An 18,130-nucleotide genomic window follows, 5' to 3' on the forward strand; every position below is an offset into this window, starting at 1 on the left:
GCTCATTATCATCATGGTAGGAAGCATGGCAGCATGCAGGCAGTCATGGTGCTGGAGGAGCTGAGATTCCACAGGCAGCAGAAGGAGACTGTGTTCCACACTGGGGCATAGCTTGAGCATAAGAGATCTCAAAGCCTGCCTCATACTTCAATAAGGCCACACCTCCTAATAGTACCATTCCCTATGGCCAAGCATTCAAACACGTGAGTCTACGGGAACCATTCCTATTCAAACCAGACAGCTGCTGGCTGCCTCCCCGAGACAGGTGCCAAAGCAACTCCCAAGCCCTTGCCTTCTGAGAAGTCTCTAGTGCAGCCTACGTGGCACTGAGGTCAGAAGTATGCTAACTGTCTTCTCCTCATCCATCGGGTCACAGGGTCAGCTAAACTCAGACAACAGCTGTTCCCCCACGACTGAGAAAATCTCCTTCTCACAGAACACAGACTTCTGGGCTCCTGGACGCCTCGGCAGAGCCAAAAACCTTAAAAGGAATGGGAGCTACGATTGGGAACAGGATGGTTAAAATCCTTCTTCCCGACTGGTCTGGTAGCCTCATCCACAAGACAGAGGGCACAGGGACCTCCCAGGGACATGCCAAAAGAGTCAATAAATCAGAGCCTAAAGCTCTGTTCACCTCAGTGGCCTCCTTGCTGTATCCTGACATCCATCAGTTCCTCCTGACCCAAGTCAGCATGGGGGCCATAGTATGCAAATACAGCCTCATTCTGTAGTAAAAATACTCAAGGGGCAAGGTTAGACCTGGTGTCCATAACTAAAGATGCTGCACGCAGTTGCTAGTTCCCCATACAAGGTGGAAGTCATGAGCTGGAGGGGAGAGAAAAGGATGCTTTTGGTTGGGGCTGGTCGACCCAACGGAGGGGACAATTCCATTGTAGGCCAGCAGCAGCTTGGCACAGCATGAATAGATGTAGGATCGATCGTGACAGCCACTTCCCCCTAAATGTACCACGAGGGAGGAGCCCTGCTTCCAACCTGCAGAAATAAAGGCCTCCAAGCCTTCATGAAGACATCAGGCCCAGGCAGCCAGTCAGGTGGGGAACACAGGACTGACTCCCTCACAAGGAAATAGCCATCTTGCCAACTATACTCTTCAGGGCTGGCCAGTCACACCCCGACACTGGTCTTCTCAAGCCCTCTGCCTGGCAGCCAGGGAAAGAACTATCCCAGGAAGCTATTTCCACAAACACGCTTTCTGGGGCTCTACCCTGTCGTCTGGAGAGGGATGGGAAATCTTTCAATGACACTGCTAGGCAGGGTGGCTCCCTCGATCCAATCACAGAGGTGGAAGCAGACGACAGGCTGACCGCGGGCTGAGGGTAGCGGTGGCACCCAGTGAGGCAGGAAAGATGGCTGAACAGAGGATGCTACAGATGAAGATGAGTGACTCAATTAGATAGACACAGTGGCTTCCTAGAAGTGGGGAGGGATGAATTTTGCAGAGCAAGGACAAAGCAGGGGCTAAGGGGGGTTGCTAAGAGCCACAGAGTGAGTATTTACTTTTCTCATTGCGGAGACAAAATACCTGACCAAAGTAACTGAAGGGAGCATTTATTTTGGTTTACAACTTGAGGGTGTGGTCCTTGTGGAGTAGGTGTGGCTCTATTGAAGTAGGTGTGTCACGGTGGGCCTGGGCTTGAAGACTAGCTGCCTGGATACCAGTATTCTGCTAGCAGCCTTCAGATGAAGATGTAGAACTCTCAGCTCCTCCTGCACCATGCCTGCCTGGATGCTGCCATGCTCTGGCCTTGATAATAATGGACTGAACCTCTGACCCTGTAAGCCAGCCCCAATCAAATGTTGTCCTTTATAAGACTTGCCTTGGTCATGGTGTCTGTTCACATCAGTAAAACCCTAACTAAGACAGAACCTTTCATCCACAGTCAGGAAACAGAGACTGTGGTACTCAGCTCACTTTTCACGCAGTCCAGGACTATTGCCCACGGTGGCTTCCCATCTCAACCAATTTAATCTAGATAATCCCTGGCTGACAAGCCCAAAGGCTTGTCTCTTCCATGAGCTTATCCAAATGATAATTAGCATTAATCATCACCACTAAGAATGTAAGTCAGGTCAAATAAAGGCCAGAGACAGGAAAACCCCAAGCCCTAGGAAGTTGGCTTGGAGACTCTATACCTGTGCCCCAGGTCACAGGTCTATGCTCAGAAGCTAGGAAATGGCAGAAGAGCACAGCAGTCCTAAGGAGGTAGGAGGAGCCTGGCTGTTCACGGCAGGCTTGCCTCAGGAGAAAAGAGCTAACTGGGACTGCCTTCAGGGTATGCATAAACTTGAACAGTTGCCTCAACCAGCTGAGCAACCTCCCAAGAGAGCAACTGAGGCAGGATGCACCCAAGCAACAGACTCACACTTCCACTATACCTACCCCAACCCTCCTCCTTGCTCTGTGACCCAAGGGCACATACATACACCTGTAGCCTGACACCTGTAGATGACCGTGCAACTGGTGTCTAGTTGTTGTCGGGTCTCTTCGAAGGAGCTCTCTCCCCTACTATACTAGGGACCTTGATACCAAGTGGGATCCTCTCCATCCTCTCAGGAGTCATGTGACCATAATGGTTTCCCAGCACCCGAGGACGCTACCGGACATCCTCCTCATGCTGGCCCCCAGGAAACTCTTCAAGAACTAGGCTCGGGACCTCCCCCTACAGGCATTTTGGAATAGGGCCCACACACCAGAACTGCTGAGGTCTAGTTTGTTCTTACTTATTGTAAGGTTAAGTGTAGGCCCTTAAGAGCTAGTTAGTTGCTTCCGGAGATGAGAGAGTCCAGAGAGTCAGCACATAGACCCAAGTGATGCTAGGTGACCTTGCCCCCAAGTCATTTCTGATGGGTGAATAAACTTGCTGACAGCCAATAGCTGGGCAGAAGAGACATAGGCGACATGTTGGGTTCCCGGATTTGGGGGTTGGAGGAGAACCCCAAGGGGGGAGAAGAAGGTGGAGAGGAGAGAGCCACCATGGTATAAGAATCTTAAAATAATGGCCACGAGGGTTGGCTTATTAGAGTTAAGAGCGGCCCAGATGAAACATGACAAATTATATAATAGGATTATTGGCTGGGAAATAGACATAATGGCACAGAGGGTAGACATCTGCCCAGCTCTTGTGCTGATTAAGGCTTATTATAAATATGAAGGTTGTGTGTCTTTTATCTGAAAACCAAATGGTCAGAGGCCGGGTAAAAACCCCTGGTTGGGATTAAATATTTCTACAACACTAGGTGACCTCAGGGATGAAGAAGCTACCAGGAGGTTTTACAGTACCTGCAATGACTCCTTAAAGGCTTCAAGGCCCTGAATGTTCTCCTCCAATATAGCCTTTGGTTCCAGTGTTAGATCCTAAGTATGTAAACCTGAGTTGGACCATTTCTGGAATCCTTGCCCACACCTGTCAGCCCTTCTGGGAGCTGGAAGGCAGCTGGGTCCCAAGGGCCTTACTTCAGTGTCCAAAGCCAACACTGCCTCTGGCTCCAGCTATCCAAGATCACCCAGGATGCAGCAGGGCAAGCTGCCAAAGGCACCCGGAGTCTAGACTCAGCCTCATCCTATCCCCCAGCTCTCAGTTCTCGTTTCAATCACTCAGCCTCCCTTCCGGGGCTATCCCAGAAGCTACCATAGTGTAGGAGGAACTGCGGCGGCCACCTCTACGTAAACGCCTGAGACTGCGCAGCCGCAAAAGCATCTCCTGCAGGAGGACCTAATTGAAGACTGCCTGAGAGACCAAGGATTGCTGGGACAATGCTAGCCAATTGGGAACTGCTATTTAGAAGGGATGCTTTCTTGGGGCCAATGGGGCTCGAGTGGAGGGTATTAAGGGAGCTTGTAGCAGTGTTCAGATAAGCTTGCTGCAGCCTTTCTCACCTGCTCCGGAGTCTGTATTGTTGACTCCCAGCCACCTCACCTCCACCCCACAAGAGCAGGAAGGGTGGAGGCCGTGCGTAGTCCAGGGCACAGGCAACATCCTATTGCCCTTTTCCTCTCCAGCCCGATCCTGGAGCTGTCTGTGCCCCCACTAGCTTCTTTCCCATCCCAGGACCCTGGATAACTTCATGATGAGGAGAGAAGTAAGTGGTCCTTCCAGTAGCCCCAAAGCCACAGCTAGCCAATAAGCCAGTCACCTTTCCTCCCACTGCCTTTTGCCAACCCCCGTTGAGGTGACACCAAATCTTAACAACCACGACTTCTTCCAGATCCTCACTCCCATCAGTCTTCAGCATTCACGTGTCACACACAGGCTGGGCAGGGCTACTTCCTCAGTGTAATCCGTTCTCTTTGCCCGTGAACAAGAGGTCCAAGCGGCTCACTGGCTCACTCCGATGCAGATCGCGTCAGCCTGTCACTGGAGCCCTGCTTCCATCTGAGATTTGGATGGAGGGACACGTCCTCCAAGGGACAGTGGACAGGAGGGCTGGCAGAAGGTGGGCAAGCAGGCGGCAGCAGGCAGGGCTCTGTAGGAGGAGGCTTTTAAAGACAGCTGGTCCTTCTAGATCAGTTGTTCTGGGCCCTATGGTGACATCAGGGTCACCTGGAGACTGAACACATGATTTCTGGACCCCAGCCCCAGAGACCCTGATTCAGTAGGTCTGGACAGGACCTGGAGAATGTTCCCCCAAGTGTGGTACCCAGATGCTAGTCTGTGGCCAGCATGTTGAGAACTGCTGTTCTTGATTCTCCAGAGCTGCTTGACAAGAATGGAGTTAGCATTATGTGTGTCTGTGTGTATGTGTGTGTGTGTGTGTGTTTGCACATGTGCGTGCATACTTGTACTGTGGTACCTGTGGAGATCAGAGAGCAACTTATGGGATTAGCTCTCCCCTTCCACCCTGTGGTCCCAGAGTTCAAAGGCGAGTAGTCCGGCTCGACTACAGACATCTTTAGCCTCAGAGCCATCTTGATAGCCCCTATTTTATTTTTTTTCCTGAGGCAGGGTTTTATGTGTCTCAGGTTGACTTCAAATCACAGTGTATAAGACGATAACCTTGAACTTCTGATCCTCGTGTCTCCACATCTCCACATGGGCTTTAGGCAGGACTGATGATAAAACCATCGATCGCCTTGTGCATGTTAAGCAAGCACTCTACCAGATGAACCATATCCCCAGCCCATTATTCAGTCTTTAATCAACACTATAACCTTACATATCTGCAGGGTCTAGGGGATGTTTGAGACATGAATATACACATGGCATGGTTCAATCAGGATAGTTACCACATCTGAGACTTTGCAGTGATAACATTCTAAATCCCCATTTGCTGATTTTATTTATTTATTTTGGTTTTTTGAGACAGGGTTTCTCTGTGTAGCCCTGGCTGTCCTGGAACTCACTCTGTAGACTAGGCTGGCTGCCCTGGAACTCAGAAATCTGCCTGTCTCTGCCTCCCAAGTGCTGGGATTAAAGGCGTGCACCACCACCACCGGCCAGATTTATTTTTTTATACAGTGGTTACCACGTAACGGGACAGCTGTGTGTGGGGTCCCAGCCTCCAGCATGATTCTTCCCCCTTTGCTTCAGGGCATGCAGCTCTGTCCAGTCGCACAAGTGAGAGAGAGCAAGTGTTGGGTTTGGTCCCTAAGATGGCGGTGCTGCTGTTTCTTGTCAATGGGAAGACAATGCCTGGTCCTTTCTAGATCAGAGCCCCCCCCCACCCCCCCGTGAGGGAGAAGCAAAGTAGAAGGGAGGGGCAGACAAGGCGTGCGCTTTCCCCACAAACTCAAGGAGCTGGGTTCTAGACCCAGACCAGGTCTCTCAGCCCCATGGGAGGTCCATGTCTTCCTAGAACCTAGTCTTGTCTAACCTCTGTGGTGGGGGTCGCGATCTCGAGGTCAGCCAATGTTAAGTGTGTGCCAAGCTCTGTACTGAGAAGTCAAAGCTAGGGCTCTACAAGGGTGTGCAGCCTGGTAGGGAGTGGCAGGGCAGCCATTGGGGAAAGCCACAAAGGGACAAATGACCACCAAGAGTCAAGGGTGGTGGCTCTCTAAGATTCCTCATAGCCCAGACTATCAAGAGGATGACGAGCAGAGAAGGTTACCTCAGTCATTGCGGGAAAACGGGTCCCTCAGTCTGGTCTGGCTGTTTCTATAGATGGGGATTGGCAACAGTCTTAAGGGATATGGTGCCAAAACCTTCAGGCCCCAGGCGGTAGTTATCCTTAGTGACATCAGAAGCAGTTGCCTGGCTCGGGAGAAAAATGTTTCTAAAGAACACCTCAACAAGGGTCTGGGAAGGTGGACCGTCTGCTGGAGAGGACACAGTTTGAGACAGAACATGGATCAGGATAAAGTGGACAATGTTTTGAAGAAACTTTGTTACAAAACTAAGTGAGGTGGGAGAGGGGAGAGTTTTCCCGCTGGGGGTGGGGGAGCTATGGAAGGTCTGAACATGGTATGATGAAGCTGAGGACCAACTTCAACAGCCTCTGCTTCCTCATGATTCTTCTCTTAAATTTTATCATTTCTAACACATGACGAAAAGACAAAAGCCGGGGCTATCAGCCAAATGCTTCTAGAGCAGTATTTCTCAACCTGGGAGTCGAACGACCCTTTCACAAGGGCCGTATATCAGATACCCTGCATATCAGATATTATAATTCATAATAGTATCGAAATTACAGTTATGACGTAGCAACAAAAATAATTTTATGGTTGGGGTCACCACACTATGAGAAACTGCATGAAGGGGTCGCAGCATTAGGAAGATTGAGAACTTTTGGTCTAGAGAATTCAGGGTTCGGGACAATACTTTTGGAGAAGAGTGGCAGTGGGCGTGCCCTGCGCTAAGAAATTAGAAGAACAATAACCCTCAGAACCGGCTCTTGTCCGGTTTGAGACAATCGACTGCTCAGTGCTTTGGGCAAATAAGAGTCTCTGTAGGGGTCATACATGGCTCCTTCTGCCTGCCAGGAACGCAGAGCACAGAGGCATGCCCGGAAAAACGCAGAACCAAAGTAATGCTGAGCCCAGCGGGGCAGGAGTTGCTGAGGGGCTTGGGAATTGGATGATTGGAAGAACACGTGAACAAGATCACTTCCTGTTAAGTCCCAAACCTGGGCCAAAGCGCCAGGGCAGGTGGAGCAAGCGCATCCATATTTCATGCTCCAGGCTCGAAAGTGAGAAATGGGTCGCAGGGGTGATGTGGAGCAGAGAACGGATGAAACATTGATAAAGAGCCAGGTTAATATTTCAGGAGGGGCCGGGCCACAGGTGTGCGGGAGCAAGGCGCCCCTCCCCAGATATGGTGAATCAGGAAGTGACTGCGTGTGCGTTTTTAAAGGGAAGCTGCCAGAGAACTGAGGGTCCCGAGTGACACCGGTGCTGTGTGACCAGAATTCGTGCTGCTATGCGTCTGAGGCTCAGGATTAATTCGCTTGCTCCCTGAGGTTAGGCTTTAACTAGACCCTGACTTGGCTCGTTCACGCATGGCTCTGATCAAGTGGATGTCATAAGACCAGCCTGAGGAGGATGAGGAAAATGCTGTAGTAAGAGCAAGACTCCAGTGATTTTTCATATTTCCAGCTGGCTCCCAGGCCCAGCTTACCTTAGAAGTTGGCCTTCCCCAGACTCAGTCCTAGGGGTCTCCCGCAGGGGCTGCCGGGTAGCAGCTTCCTCCTGGGCATCCCATTCTCTCCTGGGAAGCAGGATTGGTGGCACGCGGCAGTTTTCAGGCTTAGAGGTTTGGGTTTCAGCGTTCAGTGGGCATCGCAGGCTGAGTTGCTCAGGGTAGAGGGGCTTAGGAGTACCCCAGAGCTGAAGCCTATGGCCTCACCAGGGTCTCTAGACTCTGGGGATGGTTTACCCACCAGGCCCCGCGGCCTCTTTGACTCCACGGGGCAGAGACCCAATCACTAGGTTCCCTGAATTCAAGTCAAATTCCAGGCAACTCTGTACTCACTGAGATATTCCTTTCTTGGGAAAACAGAGAGCAACCTGAAAGGAAGGGAGGGAGAAAGGGATGGAGGGAGAGAGGGAGGGAGAGAGGGAAGAAGAAGCACAAAGCATATAAACATATAAACAAAGAAACATATAAACAGACACACATACACTAAAATAATGCTCATAAAAACACACAAAATCAGGGGTTTGGAGACATGGCTCAATGGCTAAGAGCCTTTGCGGTTCTTGCAGAAGATCGGAGTTCAATTCCCAGAACCCACAAGGTGGTTCACAACTAGCTATAACTCCAGTCCCAGGGGATCCAATGTGGTCTTCTGACTTCACAACTTGGGTGGTGGGATTTGAACTAAGCATCTATGTGCTTGTGCAGGGCTGGGCTCGGTGGTGCACCGTGTGCCTGTGATTGAGGTGTTAAAAAGGAGAGGCAGGAGCTGGTTGGCCCTGTTAGGGTCCCGCTTGGTCCCACAGGAGAGTCCCTTCCTGCTCTGGTTGGATCTGCTCTACTCTGGTTTGATCTGCTCTTCTCCTGAGCCCTGGGGGTCTTCTTAGGGGAGCTGCTAGGGGGCTGGACCCGGCTCGTGGTACATTAGGAGGAACACAATTGTGCTCAGAGCTGTAGAACATTATCGTATGTGCATTATTGATGGCGATTCTATCCTGCCAGCAATGAATTATTGACGGGCCAGACCATGGCTGGTGAGGGGCTGCAGAGCAGGGGCCCTGGGGGTGGGAATGTGGTGGGAGAGTGGCAGAGCCTCGTAAAGTTGCGGGAAGGTGTGTGGTTTAGCCAGGAGGATCAAGGGCCAGAGAACATGTTTCTCTCGGCCTCGTCTCCATCTTTCCTTGCCCTGTCTTCTCTTCCTTCCTTTTCTCCCTATCCACTCACCCCCAGTCCCAGCCTCTCTCCTTTCTCCTGCTCCTCATTTGTGGATGTTGAAGGTGGTCACTGAGGACTATCTCTGTGGCTTGGTAGGCATCTAGCTGAGGCTTGGCCTCCAACTCTTAAGTGTTCAGATACCCAGGGGCAGGGCCCTATTTCTCAGGCTAGAAGAAAACCAGAAGATTAACGGAGAGGCCTGTTTTAGCCAGGTTGTTAAGATATCAAGTCTGTCAGTGGAGGTGGCCAGGGTCCCGATTATCATAGGCATGGCTGACGACACTCGCTGGTACATCAATCACAGACGTGGCTGACATTCACTGGTCACATTCTTTCTCCTTTTCTTTCTTGGGTTTTTGTTATCTGGCTTCTATCTTTTTGAGACGGGGTCTCATGTAGCACAGGCTAGCCTCAAATTCCTGATATAGCTTAGGATGACCCCATTTCCCGCTTAGGTGCTAGGATCACAGGTGTGTGCTGTCAGACCCAGTCTCTTAATATGTACCAGACACTTATTTTTTTTTTAAAGATTTATTTATTTATATGTATGAGTAAACTGTCGCTGTCTTCAGACACACTAGAAGAGGGCATTGGATCCCATACAGATGGTTATGAGCCGCCATGGGGTTGCTGGGAATTGAACTCAGGACCTCTGGAAGAGCAGTCAGTGCTCTTAACCATTGAGCCATCTCTCCAGCCCCATACCAAAGATTTATGAATTTTCACTTAGTTCTTCCAGGAGGGACAGGGGAGACCCACTATTTTCAGAGGCATGGATGGGTCAGGTGCTTGTTCAGGGTCACACATCCAGCTGTACCAGAGCTAGGGTTCCAGCCCAGAGAGTCAAGCTCTAGTCGCGAGTATGCAAGTCGCAAGTATGCATCCCTGTATGCGTGCTGGTGTGTGTTCAGACAGGGTCTCACATAGCCCAGGCTGGCCTCAAACTCCCTTTGTAGCCCCGAATGACCTTGAATGCCTGATCTTCCCACCACCTGGGTGGTACCGCACTTGCTGTTTAAGTCCCGGTGCTAGGACCCAGGACTCGAACATCCTGTACTACACACACAGTGCGCACTGTGTCCGGGGTCCCTGCCTGTGCTCCTGACCACCACGCTGGCTGTGTGAGTGGTTGTCCCCCAGTGGGGAGATTAGGAGCAGGTTTTATTTGCCTTTTTTTTTCTCTGCTTATCTCTATTTTCCAAATTTTCTACAATGAATATGCATTGCTTTTGTAATCAGAAAAGACACACATAGCAAATTATATTTTTAATAGCATCTCTTCTCCTCCAGGGTCCCTGGATGCCTCTAACCTCTCCCACCGCCACCCCCCCCCCCCCCCCCCCCCCCCGCCCTCACTCTTTGGCAGCCCAGCTCTGTCCCCTGCAGGAGGGGGAGGGGTGGGTCCTCCCTGCAGTGTGGAGGATGCTGTCTCCACGGTGCCACCTTCTCTCTTCACCTGGTCCAAGCCGAGAGTTGTGACCCAAGCATCAGAGGGGCCGCTCCCTCCCATCTCCGCCAGGCCTGGCTGCTTCCTTTGCCTCCTCTGGGACTGGGCATCCCACCCTACCTCTATCTACACAGAGCAGCTGGGCTGGCAGCTGGGCCAGGGCCAGAGTAGCTCCGTGGAAGGGATTCTCATGTGCCATCTCCAGCGCCCTGTACCTCTGTCTCCTGCTGCCAGGTTGCCCAGGGCTCGACAGCATTCCCTGACAGGGCCTCTCTAAACTCATCTTCAAGGTGCTGGATCATCCACAAGGTGCCTGAGGAAAACTGTCCAGTGCTTCCCTGTTCCTGGCTCTCCTGGACATAGCGGAGCAAGCGGGAGCCAGAACCCATGATAGGAGTCACGCCGAGGGAGGTTGTGTGCTGCTGCCTGCTGTCAGTGGGGAGCAGAAGATGCCCCAGCCTCCACACTCAGATCGGGGGTTGGGGGGGCATCCATTGTCATAAGACGGATGGCAAGGACACCAGGTATTACCTAGGGATGGCATTTCCTGTCTCACAAAGGCAACTGGCCTAGGTGGTCCTGACACATTGTCTAAATTCACCATGAATGTGTGTGTGCAGGCATCACACACACACACACACACACACACACACACACACACACACCACACACTCATACACACACACCTATACATACACACACACACACCCACACCACACACACACACACACACCACATACACACACCACACCCCCATACATACACACACACCACACACACATACCCACACACACACCTACACATACACACATACCCCCCCACACACACATACACACACACACCACACACATACACACCCCCCACACACATACCACACACACACACACACACATGCCACATACACACACACACCACACTACCCCCCCACACACCCTAAACACACACCACCCCCCCACACACACACACCCTACACATACACACACACACACACACACACACACACACACACACACACACAAATGCTACATATTCAGGAGACCAGAAACCAAATTCCAGTGCATCCCTCCTGTAGGATGCCATTGCTACCCCTCCTCCTTCCTTCTCCCCCCTTCCCTTTTCCTCTCCCCTCCCTCTTCTCTTTCACTTCTTCCCCTGCTCTTTGTGTCCCCCCTTTCCCCCCTTTATCCTCTTCTTGCTCCTCCCTTTCCTCCTTCCCCCTTCCAGAGATACGCATCTTGATACATTGTCCAGCCTGGTCTCAAACTGCTAGACCCAAGGAAGCCCTTTCCTTCAGATTCCCAAATGGCTGGGGTGACAGCCAGGCCCAGCTTCCTAAGTGCCCTACCTGGTAGAAAGTTGAAGAACTCTGCCCAGCAACCTGAAATAACCTGATTGCCAAGGATGATGAGTGAACCCGCCACAGTGCACAGGCCTGTTTTAATTTTAAAATGAGATATTTCCGTTATGTCTGTATAAGTCCACTTGCCTGTGTGATCTTGGGGATTTACTGAGAAATGTTCCCCAAACTGTTAGGATAGGGCATGAGTTAGGAGCCACAGCTAAGAAAAAAGGCAGCCCAGGGACAAACGAATATACCTTGGTTAGTCTGTATTAGGCCTTTTCTGCCCGTAATCAACAAAATTACAAAGGTGAGACACTGACTTTTTTTTTATGGAAGGGGACTTTATTTGGTCCTGGGGTCACAGGCCAGGTATGGCCCCAGCTTTATTTGACTTTCTTCTTAGGGCGCAGGTTGTTGGTATGGCCACACTTCTTGGGGCAGTTGACTGCACGAGGGTGCAGGCGTGCGTAGCACTTGTGGCAGATCATCTTGGCACAGTCGTACCTCTGAGCAAGCTGATGAAGGGATGGCTCGATGATGGCACGGCGCAGATGCAACACCAGGTGCAAGGTGGACTCTTTCTGGATGTCGTAGTCGGACGGGTGCGACCATCCTCCAGCTGTTTGCCAGTGAATATCAGCCTCTGCTGGTCAGGCGGGATGCCTTCCTTGTCTTGGATCTTGGCCTTGACATTCTCGAGGGTGTCACTGGGCTCGACCTCAAGAGTGATGGTCTTGCCAGTCAGGGTCTCCATGAAGCTCTGCATGTTAATGTCTGCCGCTCGGCCGCCTCATGCCACTGACGACTCTTAACAGCTGTTCATCAGAGCTGGGATAAGGCTGTGCCAGTTCGTAGCTTCCAAGTGGCCCTGTCCAGCACTGTCCTGCTCTGAACAGTGTCTTATAGACAGATGACCCTGGGACATCTGGGCAAGCCTGGGCTAGGCTCTGGGAAAGTTGTATTAGTACTCTGGGGCATCTCTAGGGTGGTCTCTCTCTCTCTGGATCCTCCAGTCAGGTTTCCACGCTTTCCTGAGGACCTGCCCAGGGAGATGCATCTCAGGTGTGCTCATCTGGGGAGCATCTATGCCTTGATAAGTGTCAGGCAGTTATAAGGTGTTTCCTCCCTTCATTGTGGTTGTTAGATACATTACTAACAATGTGGAAGACACATGTGAATAGGCCTAGCAAGAGGCGGACCTGTCCTGTTTGAAAATGAAAATGTAATCTCTACTGTTTTTGCGATGCCTGGTGAGTTCAAGGAACCATTGGCTGGCAGCAGCCGCAGCAGGCCCAGGCAAAGTGGGTCTTTCCCCAGAAACCTTGGCAACACCCATCCATTTGACAGCCCGATTCACAGGACACCCTCCAAGTTCATAGGACAGAATAAAGAAAGTTCCCCCCCCCCAAAAAAAAAGCCAGGAGTGAGACCGTGAACCAGTCTTTCTTTGGATGGGCAATCAAAAGAGGAGATCTAGAGGCAAGAGGGGTCCTGTGAAACGGGGGTTCTCATTCCGCACTCTCCTGAAGGAGGTATCTATTAGCAAGAGGCCCAGAGTGTGACCCGGTGACTACTCCTAGACTGAGGGGCAATTCAGGTGTGTGCTAAATTGGATAGCTCATGCCAACTGTCCCTTCACAAGTCACCATGGTCAAAGAAATAGGCAATCTTATTGGGCATGTGGGGAAACTGAGGCTCTGAGAGCTTGGGGGACCCCAGAACTGGAGTGGAAGTTGTGAAGTGGAAGCTGCCTTGGATGGGCCATGGCACCACTGAGCTGGTATTCTCCGACACCCTGGCTACTCCATCCTCTGCCCCTAAGGGGTTCAGATCTCTGAAGATGGGGAGCAAGGCTAAGGGGACCTCTCACATAGGCTGACTGTAACAATCCATATGTCTGTCTGCAAGCTTAGCCTGATGCCAGGAGGAAGGGAGAAAGGGGGGCACTGGCAGGGAGCTGGGAGGGGTCTTGGCCTGGCTCTGCTGCTGATGGGCAAGTCCCCATGAGCTGCAGGGACAGGAACGAACACAGGCTACACAGAGAGACAGACTGTTGGGTGGAGACACTTCTGGCCTAACCCCTCCCACAGGAAATGACAAGCCGAGGGTCTCATGGGAATGGTGGTCTCTTTGCAGAGGGACCCCTCAAGAGGTGGCAAGGTCTAGAGATGGCCCCGGGAACCAAAGGTACTTGAGACTAAGGGTGGTGGCCAAGGAGCTTAGCAGAAGTGGAAGGAGGGCAAGATGCCAAAACAGCAGTCATGGCCACCAATGGCCATTGAGCACCGGCATGGGACCAGAGTCAGGAGGGAGTCCAGTTTCCTACTCTACTTAATTTAATTCACTTACATTTAAGAACAAATACTCAATTCACTTATTAGAAAACTTTTTTAATATGTTTGGAAGAATATGAATACTTTATTGAGGTAAATTTTATGAAATCTAAACACTGATCAAATAATTCTAATGAAATGATAGTGTCCAAATTGAGATGAGGTTTCAGGACAGCACCAAAGGAATACAATAACTAAGAATCATTTTTATATTGATCGCACATTGAAATAAATTGTATTCAGGGCATATTGAGAATTTACCCAAATTAATGCCACCTTAAAATTCTTTTTGCTTTTATAATGTGACCACCAAGAACAAATGGAAAATTTGGGGCTAAGGAGGTGTCACATAAGCATGAAGACCTGAGTTTGGGTCTCTAGAATCCACTTAAAAAACTGGGCATGGTGACCTGGACTTGTAATCTCAGCGCTAGGAGACAGGCTTAGATCTCTGGGGCTTGCTGGCCAGCCGGCCTTGTCTACTTAATGAGCCCAGGGAGAGACCCTGATCTCAAGAAAACTACACGGACTCACCGGAGGTTGTCCCGTGGCCTCCACATGTCATGTACACACATGCCTGTGCACCACACATGCACAGACACATGAAATACTATGTTCCCCCCGCCCCCCGCGCGCGCGTGCTTTTTAGCCCTGGCTGTCCTGGAACTCACTCTGTAGACCAGGCTGGCCTCGAACTCAGAAATCTGCCTGCCTCTTCCACCCAAGTGCTGGGATTAAAGGCCTGCGCCACCACCGCCCAGCACAAAGAAACTGTAAAATGATATGCACAGCCTACTCTAACAGCAAAAGCTATACTGGCGGTGGCTTCCGGGTTTCTGGATATATCATGTGATGAAGACTCACGCGGTGTTTTGCTAAGACAGACTCCTCTCTCCACGTGGGAGGACACGTGGTGTTTGGAGAGAGCAGGAATAGGACTCAGTGCGCAGCGACTGGGTTCTCTGAGAGCTAGCTTTGCAAGGCTTTGTGGGTCCTACATCTTTATCTTTTTGCCTTGGCTGATCTTTGCATTGTTGAAAGAGGCACGGCAGAAAGCCAGCATCCCGGCTGGTCCTGGTTGCTCCCGCTGACTCGTGTTGATTTGGCGGAAGCCTGGCAGGTTTTACCAGATCTTGCCACCTCTGCTGACTCGTGTTTGGTATGTTAACATGATTGAACTGGACTGTTTGCATCCTGACAAACAGAGATTGGAATCACCCCAAAGAACTACTTCTAAACAGGTCCACATTCCCCTTGTTCTATGTACCATCTTTCTCCCCTACCTTTTAGACAGTGGGCTAGAAGGGGGGTCGAAGCATTTCAGAATCTTTATTAAAAGTAGGTTTTAAAACATCTAAGCCTACAATAATGCATGCTTATTTTCTTTTTCCGGGCAATTGACAGTTGGCTAGGTGGATGGTTTCCAAGGAGCGACTTCCAGTTCTCGCCTCTCTCCAGCGTCTGGTTCGGGTTTTGTTGACCTCTGATCTTTTTGTTGTTATATTATTTCTCTCCATGACAGGGTTGCCTTGCATGTATCTTCTCCATCCCAACCACTTGTGTGTCCACCACTTGTGATGGAACTATGGAATGTTCTGCCTTCCATTGTCCATGGTTCGTTTGGTCGCCTGATAAAAGGTGGAGCACTGAGCTAGTTATTTCTCCCATTCTTCGGAGGGTCTGTCATATTCTGGGACTATTTCCTCACGCTAAAGCATTCTGCTGAGAAAGACAGCATGTCACTAGCATTATCCTTACCACTCGACAGCGATGGAGATCTCAGATGCTGGCTTCACTGTCTCCCTAGAGTACACATTAGCCACTAAGTGGCTCAGGTGGATGCGACCAACCCTGGGATAGCGTCATGATTCCAAGAGCACATAGGACCCTGCCTGTGTGTTCTCCAACAGGAGGGTGGAAGAATGGTTTGATTCTAAGATTAGGAGTATATTTTATTCCACCGGGAAGCGGAGGTACATACCTTTAATCCCAGCTCCCAGGAGGTGAGGCCAGCCTGGAGAGTGAGTTCCAGGAGAGCTGGGCGACACAGATAAACCCTGTCCAATATGTATGTGTGTGTGTGTGTGTGTGTGTGTGTGTGTGTGTGTGTGTGTGTGTGTGTGTGTGTATTTCAAGATACCCAGAATCCAGGGCTGCAGTGTAAAAACCAGGGATTTGTTTTCAGGTCCTAATGTCCCCATTCCCTTGGATGTCTACAGGCCACACCCAGAGACTTCCTCAGTGTAGCCAGCATGAAAGGCAAGCTTCACTCTCTTTTCTTTTTCGACTAGCATCTGTACAAGCACAGGGCAAGGGTCGCAGCTTGCCTACCTCCCCACTCCCTGCCACCATGGTAGCCTTCCTGTGACTGGATGCCAGAGGAGGCACGAAGCTGGACAGATCCTCAGATGTGACACACGTCACGCCTGTCAGCTCTGATGCTGTAGAAGGACACAGCCCAGTGAAGTGCAACACGGGTCAAACTGGAAATGTCTGCACTCTGGTTACAAGGTCTAAAGCCTGAGGGTTCGCCCAGATCTGTCCAGAGAAAGGAGCTTGAGGGCCTTCTCAGGCCAAAAAGGAACCCGATTGGCTGGCCTGGCCTGTTGTAGCCTTCCTCTCTCCCTGAGTACCACCTGATTGGCTGGCCTGGCCTATTGTAGCCTTCCTCTCTCCTTGCGTAACACCTGATTGGCTGGCCTGGTCTGTTCTAGCCTTCCTCTCCCCATGCGTACCACCTGATTGGCTCTGGATTCCCTGCGTACCACCTGATTGGCTGTCCTGGCCTGTTTTAGCCGTCCTCTCTCCTTGCGTAACACCTGATTGGCTGGCCTGGCCTGTTGTAGCCTTCCTCTTTCCCTGATTCCCTGCGGCGTACCTTTCATGGGATGTGTTCCACAGTAACTTTTGAAGCCACCTTTGAGCTGGTGCTTGCCACAAGGAGAAAACCTAGGGACAAAATTCTACACGGATCCCCTAATCCCACAACCAGAATCCACCAGACCTCTATGTGCAGGAGATAGAAAATAATTTCCACATTTCCATCATATCTAGACGGGCAAATAGACTGGGTGATGTCACAGGCCAGTAAAGGATTCAAACATTCTCCTTCCTGTTTCCCTTCAAGCGTTCCTGCCTGAAGCAGTCTCCCCTTTCAGCCACCGTCCAAAGTGGGCTGAGGTGGGGGGATGGGGGGGAGTGTGCATAGTGCATCAGCGCAGCGCTTGCCTGGTATAGGGAAGGTCCTGGGTCCCCCCTTCCCTAGCATTGAAAATGTGAAAACAAAACAAACAACAATGAAAAAGCCAAAGGACAAAACCAAAAAAAAAAAAAAAAAACAGAATAGAGCCATTTCATCAGTGTATTCAGTCAACAAACTTAAGGTTTCGCCTTTAACTTCTATAGTAGATACTGAGCATGCCCAGCCTCTATAGACCAGGTTCTTCCTTGAGCCGCTCCCTGCCTGAGTTATCCTAGGAACACTACACATGCTGTTTGCGCAGCATTGCAGAGGAGCATGCCTACCTCCTCCTTTTTTGCAAAGCCCCCAGCCACTCACTTTCTTGGTCCGCGGGCTCACTGTGGTTCCCAGCCTTTTACATGTCAGTGGTGAGACTCTTTCTTTATGGAGGCCATGTTGTGTAAACCGGCTTGTCTGAAGAAGGGAAACGGGGAAGGAACCTGGGGCCCTCGTCCTAGCTCTTCCTCTGTAGCCACTTCTGGACAGCTGCTAGGAGACGCCCAGGGCTCCCTAGAATATAGTTCACAAATTACTGTACTACAGAAAAGCCCAGGAGCTGGAAAGACTGTAGAGTACAGACCTTCCTGTGTGGCAAGAGCTGCAGGGTCTGTTGATCGTGTGAGGAGGTTAGTATGGCCGGATCTGGAGACCAGCGCCAATCCCAACAGAGAGAACGTTGCTGTTCACAGAAACAAGACAGCAACTCCACCATTCCCAAAACAGGTGGCTCAGGAGGCTTCATGGGGCTTCGGATGGCTGTCTTCCAGGAAGTGAGTCACTACAGACCAGAAAGACTTCAGGTCCCGCTGAGACATGGATGGTCCCCACTTCTTGATCCTACAGCTTTTCATGCCGTGTAAAGGCGCACCACAGATCTGCAAGACTCTGGCTCCTCTGGACTCTAAACTGTTCCCATCTTATCAGATACAGATGTGTGTCTTGCAAGGTCAGGACAGATTTTTT

General features: G+C 50.8%; 1 pseudogene; it reads right to left on the reverse strand.

Annotated features, from left to right (window-relative positions):
- Nucleotides 1-11,976: 11,976 nt before the first annotated feature.
- Nucleotides 11,977-18,130, reverse strand: part of LOC116074372 — a 6,771-nt pseudogene continuing 617 nt past the window's right edge.

The sequence above is a fragment of the Mastomys coucha genome, unplaced genomic scaffold (genome assembly GCF_008632895.1).
Source record: "Mastomys coucha isolate ucsf_1 unplaced genomic scaffold, UCSF_Mcou_1 pScaffold3, whole genome shotgun sequence".
Lineage (NCBI taxonomy): Eukaryota > Metazoa > Chordata > Mammalia > Rodentia > Muridae > Mastomys > Mastomys coucha.